This window comes from Herpailurus yagouaroundi, unplaced genomic scaffold, assembly GCF_014898765.1.
Source record: "Herpailurus yagouaroundi ecotype Mexico unplaced genomic scaffold, PumYag 253, whole genome shotgun sequence".
In the NCBI taxonomy this organism is placed as follows: domain Eukaryota; kingdom Metazoa; phylum Chordata; class Mammalia; order Carnivora; family Felidae; genus Herpailurus; species Herpailurus yagouaroundi.
In genome coordinates this window covers 3033266-3054143 of record NW_024412470.1, presented here as the reverse complement: position 1 = coordinate 3054143, position 20878 = coordinate 3033266, and the positions used below count along the sequence as shown (strand labels likewise).

Genomic DNA, 20878 nt, shown 5'->3' with positions numbered 1-20878 from the left:
TTTAGTTTGGCAGCCTTCGCTACAAGGCATGACTCTGATCCTAGAGAAAGCCAAAACTACAGAAAACCAAGTCATCTCCAAAAATAACACCAAAATTAGGCCCTTGAAACTCCTCGTGCTGGTCATGCTGTGAATGATGATACCCTGGTGCTCAGGGCCCACAAAGCTACTGAACCCTCAACATGCTCTTTGTGCATTAAGATTTCACTTGACATCTCAGCCGTTGGAGGAGTCTGAATTCTGGACTTGCATTCTGGAGGTTAGTTGTTCCAGTTAAATACTTCTGGAAGCTTCTAGGAAAACAGAAACCACAACAACGAAAAATAGGAGAGTATTGTTGAAACCCTAATTAGGCAAAGATTTCTATAGGGCAAATGATAAATTGAACTTCATCAAAATCTATAAAATTTCCTGCTTATCAGGAAAGGTCTTTAAAACAATGGAGATGTAAGGTCTACAAGGAGAGAAAATGTTTGCAACACATATATCTGAACTGTAACCTACATGCACAGTATGTAAAAAAGTTCTACAAATTCAGTTTTTAATTTTTTTAATGCTTATTTTTGAAAGAGAGAGTGAGAGAGACAGAGCACGAGCAGGGGAGGAATAGAGAGAGAGGGAGACACAGAATCTGAAACAGGCTCCAGGCTCTGAGTTGTCAGCACAGAGCCCGATGCGGGGCTCAAACTCAGAAACCGTGAGATCGTGACCTGAGCTGAAGCTGGACGCTCAACCGACTGAGCCACCCAGGCGCCCTAACAAATTCAGTTTTTAAGAAGACAACCAATTCTTTAAATATTAAGGGAAAGATTGAGCAGAGTCTTTATAAAAGAAGATATACAAATGCTCAAAAAGCACACGAAAAGATAGTATCCTTTATTATCAAGGAAACGCGAATCAGATACCACTTAGCCCCACTACCAGGGCAAATAAGGCTGAAAGCACCAAATACTGTGGGGCATGTGAGGTAAGAAGTGTGGCAATTGCTGGTAAGACTGTAAAAATGGTGCAGTGACTCTGGAAAACTTTTTGGCATTTTCACATAAAGTTGAATATTATGCTTGTTTCTATTCCAGAAATTTTATTCATGGGTAAACTATACTATGTGTGTACATAAAGACTTGTATAATCACTATTCATAACAGCCTTGTTTATAATAGCACAAAAGCTGACAACAACACAAAAATTCATCAAAAGAAAAATGAGTAAACAAACCACGGTATATTCCTTCATACTGAGCAATAAAATGAAATAAACTGATAGCACATGAATGAATCTCAAAACATTTTGCTTACTAGCAGACACAAAAGATATCATAATATATGACTCCATTTATTTAATATATGATTAAGAATGGTGTTTGTGCTGATCGATAGCAGAATGGTGATTATCTATGAGATTGGAATTGGCAGGCATGAGACATGAGGATCTTTCTGGAGTAATGAAAATGTTCTATATCTTGATTTGGGTATTGGCTATACATTTGTATATATGTGTCATAACCCTCAAACTTCCTATTTGAAGATCTATGCATTTGTCTCTATTTAAATTTTATCTCAGTTTTAAAAATTAAATGCTTTGCTCTGTCATCCATTTAACCACTTAGAAAAATATCAATATGCAGTTGAGTTGTGGGAAGACGAAAGATGAAAGCTATTGTAGGTACTATTTTACTTGTAGGACATGATTCCATTTTTCACGGAATTTGGGATTTTTCTAATATCTTCAAGAAATGGAGGCAAAACATTCTATATGCCAGTGAGTATTTTCACTGGCATATAGAATGTTTTGCCTCACTGGCATATAGAAAAAAAAAAATATATATATACACATATATATGTGTATATACACACATATATATACATATATATGTGTATATATATATATACACATATATATGTATGTATACACACACATATATAATAATGACAGTAAATATATATATATTATATATATGTATGTGTGTGTATATATATATATAAATGATAGTGATTATAAATTTCACATATATACATATGTTTGTGTGTGTATATATCTTTAATATTAAATATCTTTAATATTATATCTTTAATACATTTAATATTAAAGATTTTATGCCAGTCTACATTAAGGGCCTAGTGATATCATGAGACTGCAAAAGGCCCTAGGGACACAGGCAGCCCTGTCATACCAGTTTTCTTAGGATCTCGTTTTGCAGCAAGCATTAGAGAATCAGATTCAGGAAAAGCTACTGAGCTCAGAAGACTTTGGCCTGAGTGCCCAGACCACTCACCTGGGCAGTGCAAGAGAAAAGCTGCTTCTCAGGTCCCATGTGAGCCAGCTTTGCTCTTATTACCTTGTAACTACCCAGAGATTGGCATGTGGATCTCCTTCTTTTCCCATGATGCATTTTATTGCAAGTTACATGAACCACTGATTAAAAGTTAACAAAGAATTTACTTAGTCATGGCTGCAGTAACTTTTCACTCCAACAAGCAACGGACTGGGACTCCATGGGACCTGCTTTCTTCCATCTATGACGGGGAGCTAGAGCTACGGCGTTGTAGCAAGTAGGAGGGCAGGCAAGCTGCTTTAACAAGCATGTGCTCCATGGCTGGCGCTGGCTCAGGTCTGTGGTGGGGCTAAGACCTGGGGTGGAGTGTGTCCATTTTCACCCAAAGCAACCACTGGACTTGACCCTGGCATTTGAACCTGGGTAAAATGCTCTACCCCTAGCCCCCCCGCCCCCCCACCCCACCAATCATGCTATCGATTTCCACAAATAAAATACTGTTCACGTACAGGGAATTTGTAGAATGAACATTGGTGCATTTCTCAAGAAAATTTTTCAACGAACCCTCAGTTTTCAGAAGCCTCTTAGCTTCCCTAAATAGAAATCCCAGCGGGCTCTAGGGAGCTAGTATTCAGATCCGCAAACACATTTATGTTGGAATTGAAAACAAAATTGGGAATGATGTGGCTTGTGTGCAGCAAGCAGACTTATGACACCACCACAATTTTTTTGGCAGCTTTGGAAAGTGTTGCCTGGGGAACCTTTAGCAGTATGGCCTGAATGAGACCAAGAGAACCGCAGCAAAAGATCAGACAGACGCGTTAAAGGAAACTCGGAATTGATGTCCCATGATAAGTGAGGTGCTCTTTGTTCTGGTCAGATAGAAAGTCTCCCTGCAGAACCAGACTTCAGAAATGTCTAGTCCACATGTGCATTAGTCTGTGCAATGTTTTTTATATGTGAATTAGCCTGCACAGTCTTTTCCAGAGTTAGGGTTCGATTTCCACGGTAAAGGCTATAATTTTGAAGTACTGACAATAACTTCGGGACCCTGTTTTCAGCTCTGTGAATACCTCGAGTCCCTAGGACACAAGGGTGAAAAACACTGGTCTAACCACAAAACTGTCAGCATTGTGAGGGGAAGGAGAGGCAGTTCGAGGACTCCCTGGGGATGTGAGCTGCTTTGCAGGTCAGAGAAGTCCTGGGCAATCACACACAGTTCCTGTTGTGAAGTGGTGCTTAACCCATGTGTGTTGAACTTTACTGAGCTGAGCCAGAGTTTGAACAAAGGTCTTTGAACTAGAAATTCTTCCCTCTTTGCATTAAACCAGGGATACTAACACTGCTCTATTCACCATGCAAGTTTATTGTAAGGATTGCATAGGAAAGCACTTTGTAAACTACAGAGGGTTTCTGTGTCAATATCGGGGATAATGATGATGATGAAGGGCGACGAACGTGAGGATAATGAGTACAACAGTGATGTTACTGTTGTAAAGATTGTTGCGACTGACCGCGAGTCCCTGATATGCCAGCTACTCAGTGGTATGAGTGAGGGAGAAGATATGGGATGGGTGTGGGGTATGGGGGCTAAGGGGAAGTAGGTAGTGAAATGGAATTGAGAAAGGCAGAATACATCTACCCAGATCTGCACTGACAGGGGAAAGTACTTGCCTGCCGGTACCGACTTCCCTTCATGGATGAAGAGAAAACTATAGCTTCCAAGATTGCCAGTCAAGGCATTTTGATTCATCTCCCAGTTGGTTTTTCCTCCTGACATTGGAAATTTTCCATATTTGCATATTATATTTGAAAGAGACAGTTGCCACTCTTGGGAAAAATATGTACTGCTTTAATCCAATTGGTGCCAATACGAAAGGTCAAATGATTATGTTCTTTCTCTTTGCACCAATTTTGCATGAATAGGGGTATATGCTAGGCTCTGAGCTCCAGCAATTCACTAAACTAGGGAGAACTAAGGGTTTTGTTTCTCTTCATTCTTTTCTGCAAATGCCTCTACTTCCTAATTCATAGGAATTACATAAACAACTATAAGGCATCAATCTTTTTATGTGTCAGTGTAAGAACTGAAAATAGAAAAACAATTTTTCAGTAAAATATGACGTCATATTAAATCATCATTTAAAATTTTTCAAATCATAATAACTCTGAGGTAGATAAGATGTACATATTATTTGCATTTTTCAGGGAGAAAAAATTGAGGTCTTAGTATTTAAGGAACAACTTAAAATCAAAATGGTATCAATTGGGAAAAGCAAGACTAAAGTCCATATATTCTGGCTAACAGCACCGTTAGTTTTTTTTTTTTTTCTGAGCCACGTGACTTCTTGTACAACATGAATCTTGCCCACGTGGGGCAAGATGACAGATGACGACAGTAGTTCCAGAATTTATCCCCTTTTAGATTCATGCCTAAAGAGAAAGAATGGCCACCAGAGTTCCAGAAGTCTCAGCAAAATGTTATGGCCTTTTCTGGTGCTAAGAGACCTGACACACATCCCTGAATATTAGATTTTGGTTGGCCAGACCCGAGTCCTACGCAAACTCCAACAGACACTGTTGGTCACTCACACAACACACATCTGTCACCTTCCTCCTTGTTCAAAGAAATCTGAGTCTGATCTATATCCACCCTGCCTGTGACAATACCTGATGATAATCTCATTCTCATTGCTACGCAGTGGTTAAGATATGAGCATATGGTAAACGTTGGACCAATGATATATGAAGTTAAATCGGCCAAAGGGGTTCTAAAAAGCTTTCAGAATAATATAGTTCCATATTGATATGTAGTCTCAGATTTACTAACCATGTTGAGTGATACGAAAAGGGCTGGAAAATGTGAACTTACTCTAACTCAGAAAAAAAGGAACTGAGTGAAATATCTTCCTCCTGAGCTCTTTACATTGTTCTAGGCTTAGAGATACAAAGGTGAGCCACGGGCCCTAAGACAAGAGAACTAATTTACAGATAATCAGGGCTGACCAGGAATATCATAAAACATCAGTCAAAAGAGTTATCAGTGTTTCATATAAAGTTGCAATGAAAATAGTTCAGTATTAAGAATAAGACTTTATAGAAAATACATTTTACCATACACTTAAGATAGATACGCAGCATTATTAGAGGTAGAAGGTTATATTGAAAGAACATAAACTGAACATATTAACTAAATATTGCCAAGTTATATTTTGAAAGCAGCATAACTAATTAAGATCATTATAAGTTCCTGGTCATATAGAGTTGATGTTTTATTCTTAGGATATTTATGAAATACATGTGAAAAAGACCTAGCAGTGTGCCTACCGCTGTGAAATTTAAAAGGCAGTCAGTAAATTACTCTAGACTTTTCTTTTTTCCTCAAAGCTAATGGCATCTTTTCAAGGGCAATTTGTTACAGATCCTGGCAAACAAGCTTTACCTATGAGAGATCTCTAAAAGTGTGGAATACTGACAGACACATGGTCCAGGCGCTCAGTCTGTGAGAACTGGCAGGCATCAGATCCACAAAGACAAAACTAATCAGCTTCATGGATAGAAACCTTACCTCAACCATTAGTTCACCTGATAACAGAGATATTACTTACCTGGCACTTGTGTAAAAGGGATTCAGCTGGCAAGAAATGACACAAGGTTTAGGAAGCTAAGATTTTAACATCACACACATACATGTACTCAAGTACCAATATAAAGGACTTCATTTAAAAAAAAAAAAAAGTCCTGCATAAGATTGAAGTATTATTCATAGAAATATCTTTGGAGGTACAGAATTTCTCTGATCCTCTACAGTTTGGCATTAATTTGGTTGTTTTTTTTCCTTGATTTGCGGACTTCAGTTTCAAATCACTACCCACACTGCCACTTCTCGGAGTAAAACTCTGATAAATAAAGCAAGGGTTGTTTGGAAAATGCCTGCCATGAAACGTGTCAAGCCACTGCCTTTAATTCATTTAGCATTTTAATTGACTTTGCATGCATCAACTCTGCCTTCCAGTAAGTAGACACAGTTCCCAGGGATTGTCAAAAGACGCCTGGCTCGAGAGCAAATCTAATCCAGTTGGTGCCATTGAAGAAACCTTAAATGGCAGCTTTCATCTTACTTGCAAAAACTCCCTTGGTTCAGGTTACATGTTAATCCCAGTTGCTATATCAGCTTTATGGCAGCAGCGATGGGGGTGGATTTGGGAGCTGTTTTTGGCTAAGCTTTAGTTTTCCTCTTCTTTTATGTAAATTATTAGCTCAAGCGGAATCCTATAATGGGAGTGGTATCTAAGTCTGGAGGGCAGGCCAGCTCCTCACCAGTTGTTCCTGAGAAGTAGCTGTCAAACACGTATATATTTAACACTTACCACTCTTGCTCTGATGAACACAGAAGCTGCAGCCTGTGATAGAGAAAGAAGTTTATTTGTGTGTCTCTTTTCAACATTGCTAGGGAAAATTCGATCCCTTGGACACATGTACAGACCTCCATGACCCAAAACGAAATTATGACCGTAGTGGTGACGCGTTAGCCCTCCGTTACTTTCCAAAATAAACGATGTAGCTTTGTCACAGTTTTTCGTTTGTTTGTTTTTTGTTTTGTTTTGTTTTTTGGGTTTTGTTTGTTTGTTTGTTTGATCCAAACCGCACCTGAGCTTGTTGTCCTTGGATACAATCTGGGATTCTCAGCTTCCTATCCTGTCACACACTCCATATGTGTATTTGTCTGTATGCATGTTTAAGAAAATGATACCAATCATCATGGGTTTCGTTTCTGTTCATTTCCCATATAGGATTTGATCAGTCCACTTCTACCTGCAAATGTGAATGAAGGAGTGGGTGATACATACAGAACATGTACGGTACTCTATAAATCTACCTCATTTGATATGTGTAATAGCTCAGGAAGGTGGTGGCTACTATTAATTTCATTTTGCAGATGAGTAAACCTGAGGCCCAGATGGCTTAAGTGATTCTGTCAAGGTCACACATTTAAAGAATGACCTGGCTGGGAGTTGGCCCCAGATTGCCTCCTCCCACAGACCACATTGCTTCCGATTCGGATATTTCATAGATCCATATGAAGAAAAGAGCATGGCTTTTCCTTGTTTGCGTCTCTCACTTTTCTGAGTGAGCCCTGTGTGTCTATGTTCAATCTGCTCCTTACACACATAGGACATTCAGTGAGGAGTTTGAAGAACAGTTAACAAAAATCTGTTAATTTTGTGTCTCAATTAGATTTTACTCTTAAAGCCATTGTATGGTAACATATAGTGTGATCTGAAAGTTTCCTGGATGCACCTTTCATTTCCCAATCACACCCACTGAGTGTCATTAGATTTATACTCCTTGTGCATTAATCATTACCCTTCTCAACCATTTCTTTTTCAAGATTCTGGATTATCAGGATCAGACTCTCAGTGTATGTGCTGTCCTAACAATTGGCTACGATTGACTAGAACTTCACCCCAGTAACAAGCTGCCATTTGGACAACTTGAGAACAAGGGTATGTTGGAGATTATAGGCATGGCAAGATAAAAAGTCAAATGAACCTGGCGTTACAGACAAGAGAAACAGGGTCCAAATCTCTGCCATCTGTCCTTGGATGAGTGGTGCAATCTCTCAGAGCTGAGATTCCTCAACATTAAAATGAAGATTAATGGTGTATTCCATTTTCAAGTGTGACATGGGAGTAAATGAAGCATCAGAGATCTAGCTCTGGAAGGTGCTGCTTAAGTGGCCCAATCTCTGATCAATATTAGTACTCAATCCAATGATCTCTCAGAGATAATGGTGAACTGCATCTATGCTGGACAGAATCTATGGTGCCTTTAATCCATTTGAGCTGCTATAACAGAAATATCACAGTTTGGATAGTTTATAAACAGCAGAAACGTATTTCTCACAGTTCTGGAGAGTAGACATTCAAGATCAGAGTGCCAATACGGTTGAGTCTGGTGAAGGCCCCCTTCTGGGTTGTAGTCTGGTGAATTCTTGCTTTGTCCTTACATGGTGGAAGAGGCAAGCGAGCTCTCTAGAGCCTCTTAATAAAGGCAGAGGCCTCAAAGCTTCTAAGCATCTTCCAAATTTTCATCCCTAAGACCATCATGTTGGAGGTTAGGATTTCAACATATGCGTTTGGGGTGGGGGGACACAAATATTCAGACCATAGCACATGTGTCACTCTATCACTCACCAACACTGATGGCCAAGGGCACATGGACTTCTGTAGAAGTCTCATGCTCCCAGCCCCAAGTAGTTTCCAACATAAAAGGCAAGAAAGCTCAAACACATGAAAGACTGAAGAAGCCCTAAAGAGATACATAATCAAGTAAAGCCACTAACTCATTGTAAAGCTAAACAGGTAAGGGTCAAGAAGAAGGTGAGAGTGATAGAGTGATCTGAGCCAAGTAGGACTGGTCTAAAATGGACAAGACTTTAAGAGGCAGGAGGGAGAGAAGTCAGTTACCTGTGGGTGCTTTCACTTGTCTTGGGCAATGCTGAAGTATCAGAGTGCTGCGTTGCCTAATTCTCTGATAATTCTTACCTTTTGAACAGAAGGAAGACCAGCATTGTTCAAACAACTCTGAACTATACTTATTCTCATTGTTCATATTCTGAGACTGAGACTCAGAGGAACTATGGAATTTGACTGAGGTCACAGAGCTAGTGATGGAGAGAACCAAAATTTCAACTGAAGTCTAATTCTGAAGCATATACTCTTCAGACTCAAGAGAATAACTCTGTGTAGTCATTTGGACATTTAAACCAGGCACATGACTTCAGATGCCCACGGGTGAATTGTTGGCCTCGTATCTGGCCACCTGGTTGAATTTCATAATGGAATTTTCCTTGAAACCTGCTTCGTTCACCTTCTAGGTCTTCCCAACTGGTAATAAATTGAAAAGACTCAGAATTCTGCAATCACATAAGAGTGATGAGAGGTGGCAAAGATTTAAAACGCTTCATGGAAATGCTCTGTTTCCCTTGAATTCTGTTTCTAAGACAATGAGGACACACTCATGAATTATCATGGGAGTGACTCAGTGGGCCATTGGAAAGGAATTCTGTGTTTCTCTGCAGGTCCCAGACCCAGGCCTTTTCCTTTGTTTGGATGGAATAGGTTGAAATTCTGTTTCCCAAATACCTGTTCACACCCAAGGAAAATCTTGAAAGGATTTCCCCTTTGCAGTGACAATATTTAACATAGTTAACATGAGTGCTGGCTAATGGCTAAGCAGTAGAGTATCCAGAGTGCCGAGGGAAGGTACTTGGAGGGCCCATTCTAGAAACTATTTGCCAGCTGTTACTGGCAATGTTTTAACAAGCCTATGGCTGTACTAGTATGTAGCAGCTGAATACCACCTCTACCCTCCTCCCATTTTCTTAGAAATGCCTGTACTGATGGTCACTCTGGAAATTTGGGAATGCCAAGCACTGTTAAGGTTGCTTTGACCACCATCATTCCTGGATTTATCCTGTGTGTGAAGAATATCATAGTTTTCCTCAAATTGCTAGTAATGGATAAAGCTTAAGTAATAACCCAAAATGGGGCTTTGGTCTCCCACTGTCTTCAAATTCTCATTTACAGATCTTGAGTAGTCTTGTTCCCCCAGACATCATTAGCTATAGCTCATTCTAACAAAGACACCGGCACCAAAAGTCAATAATCTAAAAAAAAAAAAAAACACCAAAAAACCAAAAAATACCCACAATCAGTATAGCTTTCTGAAAAAAATTCTTGTCATGGAGGCTTCTAAAGAGGGTTCAGCATCCTCATCTACAGAAATGAACTGGAATGTGTCAGCCTCACTTCTTATCATGGCTCCATGTAAACAGAAAGTCCAATGTAAGGTGGTGTCCTAACAAAGTAGCCAAAGATTATGCAGTAAACCAGGGCAGACTGTATCCACACAGCCTTTCTGTGAGAAACGGAGTACTTTTAATAGACTGAAAATAGTAAACCAAGTCATGCAATCACCAAAACAAACAAATAAAAACCACCATGTTTAAGAGTAAAGACAGGTCATGTGATAGGAAGTCTGGTGTGACTGAGACCCCTCCCCCCAATTACTGCAATTCTTTCTGATCTTAAGAGGAGTTGCCAGAGTGAAGCTATTTGTATAACCCACAAGAAGACCTCCCACCCCCACATTTTTAACTACATCAGGTCTGGAGAAGCTAAAATGGTTTTTAAGTGTTCCATCAAAACCAGGGTGCTTATCACACTGGTTTGGCCACTTGCCTGCATTTAGCTCCCAGTTAATCTCAATGCTGCTGAGCCTGTCTCCTGTGGGGAGGGCGTGCAGGCTCACTGCTGTGCAGAAAGGTGTACAGGCAAACTGAGGAGTGGATTAACCCCTGCTGTTCAAAGTTGTCCAGGAAAACAACGAGAGTGGTGGAGGATCCAGTTATTGAAAATAGCTAGAATCAGTATCTTAAAATTCATGAGGAAAAAATAAGCTCAAAAATCTTAGAAATGCCTCAAAAGCCCAAGTCTAAAGAACCAGTTAAGTAGTAAGAGATCTGCTGTAATCTGCCCATTTGAGAAAAATGTCAGTTATGCATGAGATAAAGAATGTCTTTTGTGGCATCTTTACCTAAAGCTTACAGTTTGTCCTAATATCACTGATGTGAAAGATGCCAGGTAGTCTCATACCGTTTACATTTTTCTAGGTTCAAATCATACTAATTCTATGTGACATTTATGTGACTTTGAACAGAATACTGATCCTCTGAATCTCAGTTTCATTGTGAGGAAATTAAAAATGCCTTTCTCATAGTCTTATGAGATGGTTTTAAAGACTAAGTGAATTTCTACAATGTACGTTAACAGTGCGCGGCATATGGTAGAATCTACCTAATTGCTTGTTCTGTTTCCCAACGGTACTCATAGTAAGCTGTGCCATGGGACTCAAAGTGAGCATCAGTAGAAAAGTCTGGGGCCCTGCAGAAAGGCGAGTTACACCGTATGACCAATACGGGTGTCAAGACCTGGAACCTGAACCTGAGTCCTTGCTAAGCAGGCAGATTCAACGGGGAGGAGGATGAGGGGAAACTGAATTCCAGGGAGCTTCTAGTTCCAGACTCGTTCTCCAAACTGACAAATTCCTGACTCTTGGGGATGCTGACCATTCTGTCCACCCTGTATACATCCACATGAGGGGCACTAAGCAGGCAAGTAAAAGGGTTTACTCAACTGTATCCTTCCCCTAAGCCACACTCATATCTCTGGATTCTTGATAAGAGTTGAGGTAGCACTGCTCACTATGCATGAAATTCCTTTCTACAATCTTCAAACCCAGTCTGAACTTTCTCAGAACTTAGCTTAAGACACACCTATACCACCATCTTCCACTGCCAAATGTGGTTCATAAAAATGACTTTTCTTAAACCAAAAACACCCCCTTGAACAAAGAGTTTGAGTTATTTACTGTAGCCTCACATACTTCTATTGATTCAAATCCCTCCTAAAATTGCAGAAAATGCGCCTGTAGATCTTAGCACAGTTTTATACAAAGAGGTATCATTAAGAGAAAGCACTATCAAAATGATTTGGATTTCAAGAATGCACATACTAAGTGACCTTTTGTTTCTTAAAATGTCATAATGAGAATTTCCCCAGGGCCCTCAAAGTCACTAATTTACCTAGCTTTTTTTTTTTTTCTTGGTAGCTAAACTAGCAGAAGAAAATATTCTGTTTTTCTCATGTTTTCATCTCCTGATGCCCACTCTGCTCAGAGAAAGAAAAAAAAAAAAAAAACATCTCCCAATGTGTTGAGCAGAATAACACCCCCTTCCAAAATGTCTACTACCTAATTCCTGGACCTGTGAATATGCTATGTTAAATGCCCAAAGGAAATTTGCCAGTGTCATTGAGACTATAAACCTTAAAATAAGGAGATTATCCTGGACTATACAAGTGGGCCTGAGCAATCACATGAGCTCTTCAAAGCAAAGAACTTTCTTCTGCTGGAATCAAAGAGATGTAGCAGGAGCAGAGGCAGGAGACTTGGGGCCATGGGGAGGTCAAAGAAATTCACAGTGTAAGAAGGTCTTCATCCACTATTGCTGAAAGAATCGGGCCATAAACCAAGGAGTATGGTCATTCTCTAGAATGACCACTGCCTGGCAGTCAACAAGAAACCAGGACCTCAGTCCTACAACCACATAGCACTGATATTTGCCAGTAACCTGAATGATCTTGGAAGTGGAATCTTCCCAGAATTTCCTCATAAGAGCCCAGCCAGCTGACATCTTGATTATGGCCTTGTGACACCTTGGGCAGGGAACCCAGTCAAGGCCACTCAGACATCTGACCCACAGAACTATGAGATACTAAATTTGTATTGTTTTCAAGGTGCTAAATTTGTGATATTTGTTACAGCAACAATAGACCAATATTTCCATGGAGCACATTCTTCTTTCTGGAAGGCGGTACAAGTAAAGTCACCAACCCCCATGCCTTTAGAACATTCAGTTGTGTTGGGACCTGAAAGCTGGCAAATCTTCACATGAAAGTAAGAAGTAGAGAAGAGAAAGAACATGCTATGCTATGTGTCTGCCTCTTACTTGAAGCTCTCTCAAGCAAAGATTCCTCATTAAGTAGATCAAGGGTCAATACACAAGAAGAAAAGAGAATTGCTAAAAATCTGCTTTGGTACTTGTTAAATAATCCTAGGTCAGATTAAACAAATAATGCTATTCCTTCGGTTCCACTTTATGAAGGATGGCTATTGTTACAGATTTAATTGATAACTTGAAACCTAAAGCATGGAAACTATATTTCAGTTGAATGGCAAGCCTGAATTTATCTGATATCAAGGAAGACTTTACTAGAATACATTACCGGTGCTTTTTCCGAATATGTCACCCAAGACTTTGAGAAGATAAGAACTTCCTCTGAAAAAATAAAAAAGGGAGACTTTCATAAAGTAGGCATTGAAAGGGAATATCTTTTCTGGAAGGTAAAATATAATTTTACTTAAAGGAGGTTGAACATCGCCACACAGAGTAAATGAACAGTTAACCCTGCATATGCAAACTGTAAGTGACTTATGTAAGAATTACATACAATGGGATGTATAAAGCTGAAAAAGTTAACTAACCCAGAAAACTCACATTGCAGTAACATGGTTTTGATTAAGACTTTTTGATGATGTGGCCAGTGGAGAACATGAGTCATCTCTTAGGAGGTGCAGAAATGGGTGAACCAAAAAGTCACTTGTTAGGGAAAAGAAGGTATGAGTTATAGTAAACAAGTTACTATATATTATCTACAAAGAGGCCAAACAATTACTTGAAACACAGTGAAACTCTTGGTTGAAGCTGACAGGAGCCATGTTAGGAAAGCAGCATTGACTGAGGGCAGGCTAGGAGTTCCTCCTTTCTAAGTTTCTTGTAATAATGAGGGAAGACAATAGAACAAAAATTCAATTGAGTACAAATGATGGCACTAATTATATCTGGTGGGAAAGTGGTCTTTCCCAAACCCAATACATGCAAACATGCAGTCCTTTGAGGTAGATATTGTCTGAGGTTTACCTGAGTTCATTATGGCCATATTTCTTGGTGCAACTTACACATATGCTATGCATTTTTAGACCTTGTATATCCACAAGAAACAGATGCGTCTTGGAATTATGGACATGGAGATTTATTTTGTTCAAGTCAACAAGGTGAAATAAAAGAATAGAGCATTTTGGGTCAAGTCTTTAAAATTTTCCATCACACCATCTGCATTCCCATTCAGTCCCCAGATTACTTGGGAAAGCAGTAAGACTTCACTTTCAGGCCAAAGTTACTCAAAATCAATTACTTAAACACTTCCCCGGTGGGATTATCTGAATTTGCAAGACCATGTGTGTCTTTTACACTTACAATTTCTTTTCTTCTTTTTATTTAAAAACATCTGAAATAGTTCAAACTTTTAGAAAAGTGCAGAGAATAATTTATTGAACAGCATTGTAATTACTATGCAGCTTTATTAAAAATTACTTTTTTTGGCCAAATTCATAATCCGATCATCTAACACATGAGTTGCTGAAGGTATCTGATTGGTGCCAGACACGGAATAGATACCTAAATTGTATGTAGATGTAGATGTAGGCAGTTCAGTAATACCTTTGCTGTCTCTGTGATTCCCTTTCTAAAGCAATCACTGTGAGTTCATTCTGTTTTCTAAAACGAAAGGAAACAAAGCTTTACTGGGGATTTCTATATTATGGTTTCTTTGAGGGACAGACAGAGTATTACATTTTTGTCTCCTTGATCCTCCCTACATGAAACGCTATCTTCTTTTACTTAAAACTCATCTTCTCCCACACCCTCCTCCCACCGTGAGATAGTCACTGCTAAGACTACTAAGAGCTATAATACATCCCCACCCATCCTGACGCCTACCAAAGAATAGTCCCTGGCCTCTCTAACTTTCCTTTGCTGTCTCCCCTTAACAGGCCCTCAATCATCCTCTCTTCCTTCAGACTGTAACCCACAGACAGATTCTTGTTGTCAGAGAACCCACCATTCCTGAAGAGCATCTCCCTCCCACTCCCTGTCTCCATGTGTCTTCTCGTCTCTGCTGTTTCTGAGCACATTTGAATTCTTTGTTGCCCAAGGATATACAAGATACATCTTTAAAAACAGCTAAGGGAATTAGGGTCTTTTGTAAATTAAGCTCAAGCATCCTCTTAAAAATGCACACTACTGTTTGGGAATAGTTGCCTGATTCGTGTCAATGGCTGATGGGTAGAAGTAGCATAGCCTGTAGTGAGTACCTGTTATGTGCAGGCATTTTATAAAGACATAAAGTAGGTACCTGACATTTTTATGAATTTTAAAAAGGCAGGGGGTGGCTCAACAATTAAGTAGCTTGTCCAGATTCACATAAATGTAGCCAGGAATCAAGTGCCATTCTAGCTGCCTTTGGTGTGCTTTCTGCTCCCAAGTAGCTGGCAGTTCTGTGGTCTTTGTTCCAATGAAAGGATTGAATACATAGCGTCACTCCGTGTAAGAACCGGTAGGTAACCTTTTCTCCCTTCCACAGCCACAAGACAAAACCACAGGCCAGTTGTCTTATATTTCACAGGTCAGATTGCAGAGATGATAAAAGTAGTCATTCATTCTTTGAAAAACTTTAGGGACATAATCTATGTAATGTTTAATTTCTTTATTTTGAGAGCAGCACTTCCTATGTGATCATATATGATCGATTCTAATTCATATATGGTCAATTAGAAAGGCTTAAAGAATTATTTTATTGATTAAAAGAAATTTTAAGATGAATTGATGTTAAGGTAGTTTGATTCAGAACATATCTTGCATCCATTGAGACAAGGTCTTATGAACTTCCCTAAAGATTGTTTTTAACCACATTAATGCTTATGAATAGTCGGAGTCGATGTTCTAGAGGTCACAGCTTCAGTGATGGCTTAGAAGGAAAACATCCTCTCTGACTTCTTGCTGGTCTTCCAGGACTGCTAACAGGCCCTGAAAAGAGAAAAAGGATGTGCCTGTTCCTTCAACTCCAATTCAGACTTCTTCTACTTCAAGCCACAATTGGAAGAGGATAATCTATAACATAAACCTGGGATCTCTTTTCTAAGAAAACTTCTATTACATAGTATTGTGAACTCTGTGAGAAGTTCAATTTGGAGTCATTTTGGTTTAGGTGAAGGGTTGGGTCATGTCTCATTTCCCCCAAACTAGTTCATCCGTCTCAGCTTCTGAAGCTGAAGGAATTGAATCCTGAAACACATTTTATTGCTGTTTCTTTAGGACAGTGAAAGAGTCTTGGAATTTAACATCTCCCTGAAGCTATAGAAGTTAAAGGCCCACTGTGTACTCCAAAATCAAAATCATCTGTTCAGGGAGGACTGAGACTTCCTGTGGAAAGTACAAACGTTAAAGGTTTCCATTTTCACTGCTCATCTGAAATAACGTAGGATTTATGATTTCATACTATGCGCAAGTAGGAAAGCCTCCTATTAGATGGTAGGCTATTCCCATGGCTTTTGTGAGTGTCGGTCTAAGGGTGGAGGGGCAGGTAGTCGAGGGCCAGATGTGTGTGGAAACAGATGTGCCGGCCTCTCCCGTAGAACCAGAGATTTGTAGCCGTGGGTGTAGGGTTTGTGTTTGCACTGAAGTTCCCTTGAGTTATTTTAAAGGCTATTATTAAATGACTGGTATCCTTTCAAGAGCTTCTGCCCATTTCAGTTGATGAATGTTGCTTTTCTTCTATTTTGGATTATGCCTCACCGTGATGCAGATAAGTAAAGGTTTTACTTCGGAGATCTTATAAAACTGATTGCCATACTCTTGTTTCTTGGTACATTTCCCTTTAAACTTTTTGTGCATGTGTGTGCATGGGGTGCGGTGGGGAACTAAAGCCATAATTATCTCTACCTCAAAGAATGTCAAATATATTACACGGCACTTGCCAACAAGCATACAACGAAGCTTTAACAGCTAAGTTGTTTCTCTCTGCTCATTTCACAACAAACAATACATCTACAGAGCAAAATGAAGAGGCTGATAAAAGCAGTATTTCTGTCCATTTCAGACAAAGACCTATTGGTGATTGACCTCAATCTGGCTTCTTGGGTAATATGTCCCAATTTCTTGTATCTCTTAGCCTATGTAAACAGAGCAGTTTTCAAAGACATTAGAAAAAAATGACATTTAAATTTAGGATATAACCTTTGCCCTCTGGGTTACTTTTTCCATTTCCAAAAGAGAATGGATATCTAGAAAAGTGGATAGTGGATAATAGCAATTAAGAAGAGATAGGTCTAGAAAGCTACCATATCATCTCAAAAACTCCTACAGAAGCACAAAAGTATGCTGTCATTTACATTGATCCTATTTTTATATAATTACTTTTTAAAAAGCATTTATCCTGTTTTTATATAATTACTTTTTTAAAAGCATATAATTGCTTTTTTTAAATTAATTTTTAAAAATTACACAAAAGGTAACTTGAACTGAAAGAACTAAACAATACCAAATCCCTTATCCTAATATATCAATCATTTTATTTTTTTCTCCTTCCTAGACTAACACAATTAAGGTCTATAATTGTAAAATATCACTAATCATTATATATATATATATATATATATATATATATATATATGTGTGTGTGTGTGTGTGTGTGTGTGTGTGTGTATATATATAATATCATAGTTGACTTTTTCATCAAACTTCTAAGAATTTTTTTAATGTTTCTTTAGCCTTTATGAAGATCTTAAAAATAGTTCCATTGAGTTGATGTGGCAAAATTCACTTAACTATTGTTGAACATTTACCAGCTGTATGACCTTGGGCATGTTACATTAACTTTACATGCCCCAGTTACCTCATCTGTAAAATGGTAGTAATAATACTTACGTCATGGGGTTATTGTGAAAGACTAAATGAGCTAATGTGTATATAGCATTTAAAACAGTGTCTGGCACTTAAGAAGAACTTAGTATGTATTAGTTTTTAAAAATTGTTTTTATCGGAAATGTATAGCTTCTTTAGTGAACATCTTCATTCAGGAACCCCCCCCCCCCCCGTCCTCTCTCTCTCTATCTCTCTCTCTCTCTCTCTCTCTCTCTCTCTCTCTCTCTCTCTCTCTCCAACTATGTCCCAAGTGTGAGGTTCCTAGGTCAAATCAAAAATTTTCCCTATGGAACTGAAGGTGTTTTAAGCAGATTGGATCATGCATTATAAAGATTGTCAAAAAACATCTATGAAATATCTGGGCACCTGCGTGGCTCAGTTGGTTAAGTGTCAAACTCATGGTTTCAGCTCAGGTCATGGTCTCACAGTTTGTGGGTTTAGTCCCCACGTTGGGCTCTGTACTGATAGTGTGGGACTTGGTTGGGATTCTGTCTCTCCCCCCCCCTCTCTCTCAAAATAAATTAATAAACATTTAAAAAATCATCTATGATGAATCTATTTCTACATGGTGTTCTGTAGCCTACTGCTCCAAGCAAATTAAATTGACTCAGTCTTTATTATATTCTAAAACAACACAATAGAAGAAATAGGTAAGCATCCTGCTGGTTCAAGTATGGACTAAAATAAGCTAAGTACAAATAGAGCCATATATGATGTATCACTGGAACATCGCTAGCTTCAGGTTTTTTAAATTGTGGAACAAAGACATAAAACATGTTATAAGAACAACCCATTCTGAACACTGAGCATCAGAATAAACTCATAAGCTAATAAGGGACAAGGAGGGGATGAAGTCAGTTCTTGTCTGAATAGCCAGCACAGAAAGATCAGGATTTGCCCTGTACGGCTCAAACAGTTTCCTATCAAAACAGCAGTCCCCATCACGCACCCAGGACTTCTCTCTCTCTGTGCTTTAGTTAATACTGTTCCCCTTATTTGAGATACCTTTCCCCCTGTATGCATCCTCCCAACTAAAATCCATCCTATCTCTAAAAATCTCCCTCCTCCATGAAGCCTCCCAGCTGTCCCAGGACTAACATTTGACAGTTACTTGACCAGCTATGAAGGTGGAAGGGTAGTAAAGCAATAGAGGCCTGAGGAGAAGTCTTCGGGAAATGCTGATGTGTTGGGGATGGGGCAAAAAGCAAGTAAAACAACAAAAAAAGGATGGTCAGGATGAGACCAGGTGGAAATCTAATGGGGATGAGTATTTCCAGGGAAGGTGTTGTACATGAAGCTGGGATTAGGGGCGCCTGGGTCGCTCAATCAATTAAACATCCAACTCTTGATTTGGGCTCACTTTGTGAGATCGAGCCCCATGCTGGGCTCTGCACTGATAGTATGGATCCTGCTTGGGATTCTCTCTCTCTCTCTCTCTCTCTCTCTCTTTCTCTCTCTCTCTCTCTCTCTCTTTGCCCCTCCCCCATCAAAATAAATAAATAAACAACTAAATATATATAATATATATAAATGGAACGGGAATTAGAGTCATACTCAGTCTAGATCCGCCACTCATTATTCTTCTCTCAGTTGAGGATTTCGTTAGACCCTGTAAATAGCCACGTTTCCTCGTGAAACCAAAGACCACATCACAACCACAGCTGAGCAACCACAGCTTCTTCATATACGACGAACATAGGTGTCTCTTCCATGTTTCTTTAATTGTTGAAGATCTTTCATGTTTCTTAATTAGTTTTTTTCTTCTTCTTTAAGTGTCAAGATAAAAAGCACTGATTGTATTCTTTTAAAGTTGAGAAAGATTAAAAACTTTTTCCAGAGTATTGTAAAGGCTCAGTGACAAGGATACTTTTCGTGCCCTGAAAAAATTCCATTGTGGGCATTCTGTAAGAAAATGGGCTTTTGTGCCTTTTATAGATTACAGTCCTTTATACAATGGACTTGTCTAAGTTTCTTCCTGTTTTCCAATTGGTTAAATTTAGAACGATTGTTTCCATCTCTTATGAGATATGATGTCTAGGAAAGTGAATGCATAGATGTGATACCAGGGCCCAGCAAGTCTGTGAAACTCAGTTGTAGCTGAGGATATCACCCAACTCCTGGGGTTTTCTTTAGGGTTTCCCATGGGCACAAAAAGGGCATTCTTCTTCATGGCTGCTAGTTTGCAAATCTGTAATATAATTTTTCTGTCAACTTAACACAAAAGAACTCCATTTTTAATACAAAACCACTATGTTTAAAGGCATCTTTTTATTTTTAGTTTATGTAACGTTTTGAATTAGACACTTTGTGATTACTGTAGTAAAAATGGGAAATACATTTAAACAAAAGGGAGAAAACACCCATTTTCCTATCATCCATATATAACCACTGTTAACAATTTTATATATATCCTCCTAGATTTTACATAATATTTAAGAATTGGTTACACTTCTATATTTTCATTTAAATAAATATATTTCACAGTTTTATGTATCCTTTTTATAAATATTCATGCATATTGCTATATGACTTTGAAAGTTTATCTTTGCATATCAAGAACAACAATGCTTCTACTGCATTGCTTTATGGCTACATGGTTTTTAATTGCATAAGTGAGTCATAATTTAGGTACTCTGTTAAACTAATTAAATAAGGAGTCCATTAGACTGATGGGCTGAAATGCCATGGTGGCATATACATAAGCAAACCAAAATCTAAGCCTGTAAATGCCTCAAGGTTATGAAATCAAAATGCTAAAGCGCAAACTGCCAACTAGACTTCAAGCTAAAGCCAGTCAATACTATCTTTTGGGTTTTTTTTTTTTAATGTTTATTTATTTTTGAGAGAGACAGAGCTTGAGCAGAGGAGGGGTAGAGAGAGAGGGAGACATAGAATCCAAAGCAGGCTCCAGGCAGGCTCTGAGCTGTCAGCACAGAGACCGACATGGGGCTCGAACCCACAAACCACGAGATCATGACCTGAGACAAAGTCTGACCCTTAACAAACTGAGCCACCCAGGCACCCCTCTTTTCCTTTTTTTAAGTAATATTCTTTCTTTGCTTCCACACCTTCTCTAGATAAGTCTTTCCTTTGGCTCCTGCCAAGGAATGTTCCTAACCATTTCTGGTTTAGTGCTGCCTGATTAGCATTGATTTTTGTCCAGATTAACTCTTAAAGTCTTTACTATGCTTCTATTTATCTTCTAACAACTGCATCCTCTG

General features: G+C 38.9%; 1 long non-coding RNA gene across 2 annotated transcripts in view; it reads left to right on the top strand.

Annotated features, from left to right (window-relative positions):
- Positions 1-20878, top strand: part of LOC121020900 (uncharacterized) — a 394994-nt gene that overhangs the window by 287286 nt on the left and 86830 nt on the right. Inside the window, exon 6 of one of the 2 annotated variants that reach the window (XR_005786347.1) lies at positions 14729-15850. The exons of the other annotated variant lie outside the window; for it this stretch is intronic. This is a non-coding gene — a long non-coding RNA (uncharacterized LOC121020900). Of the gene's footprint in view, positions 1-14728; positions 15851-20878 lie in introns of those variants that run through there. 2 annotated transcript variants of the gene reach the window in all.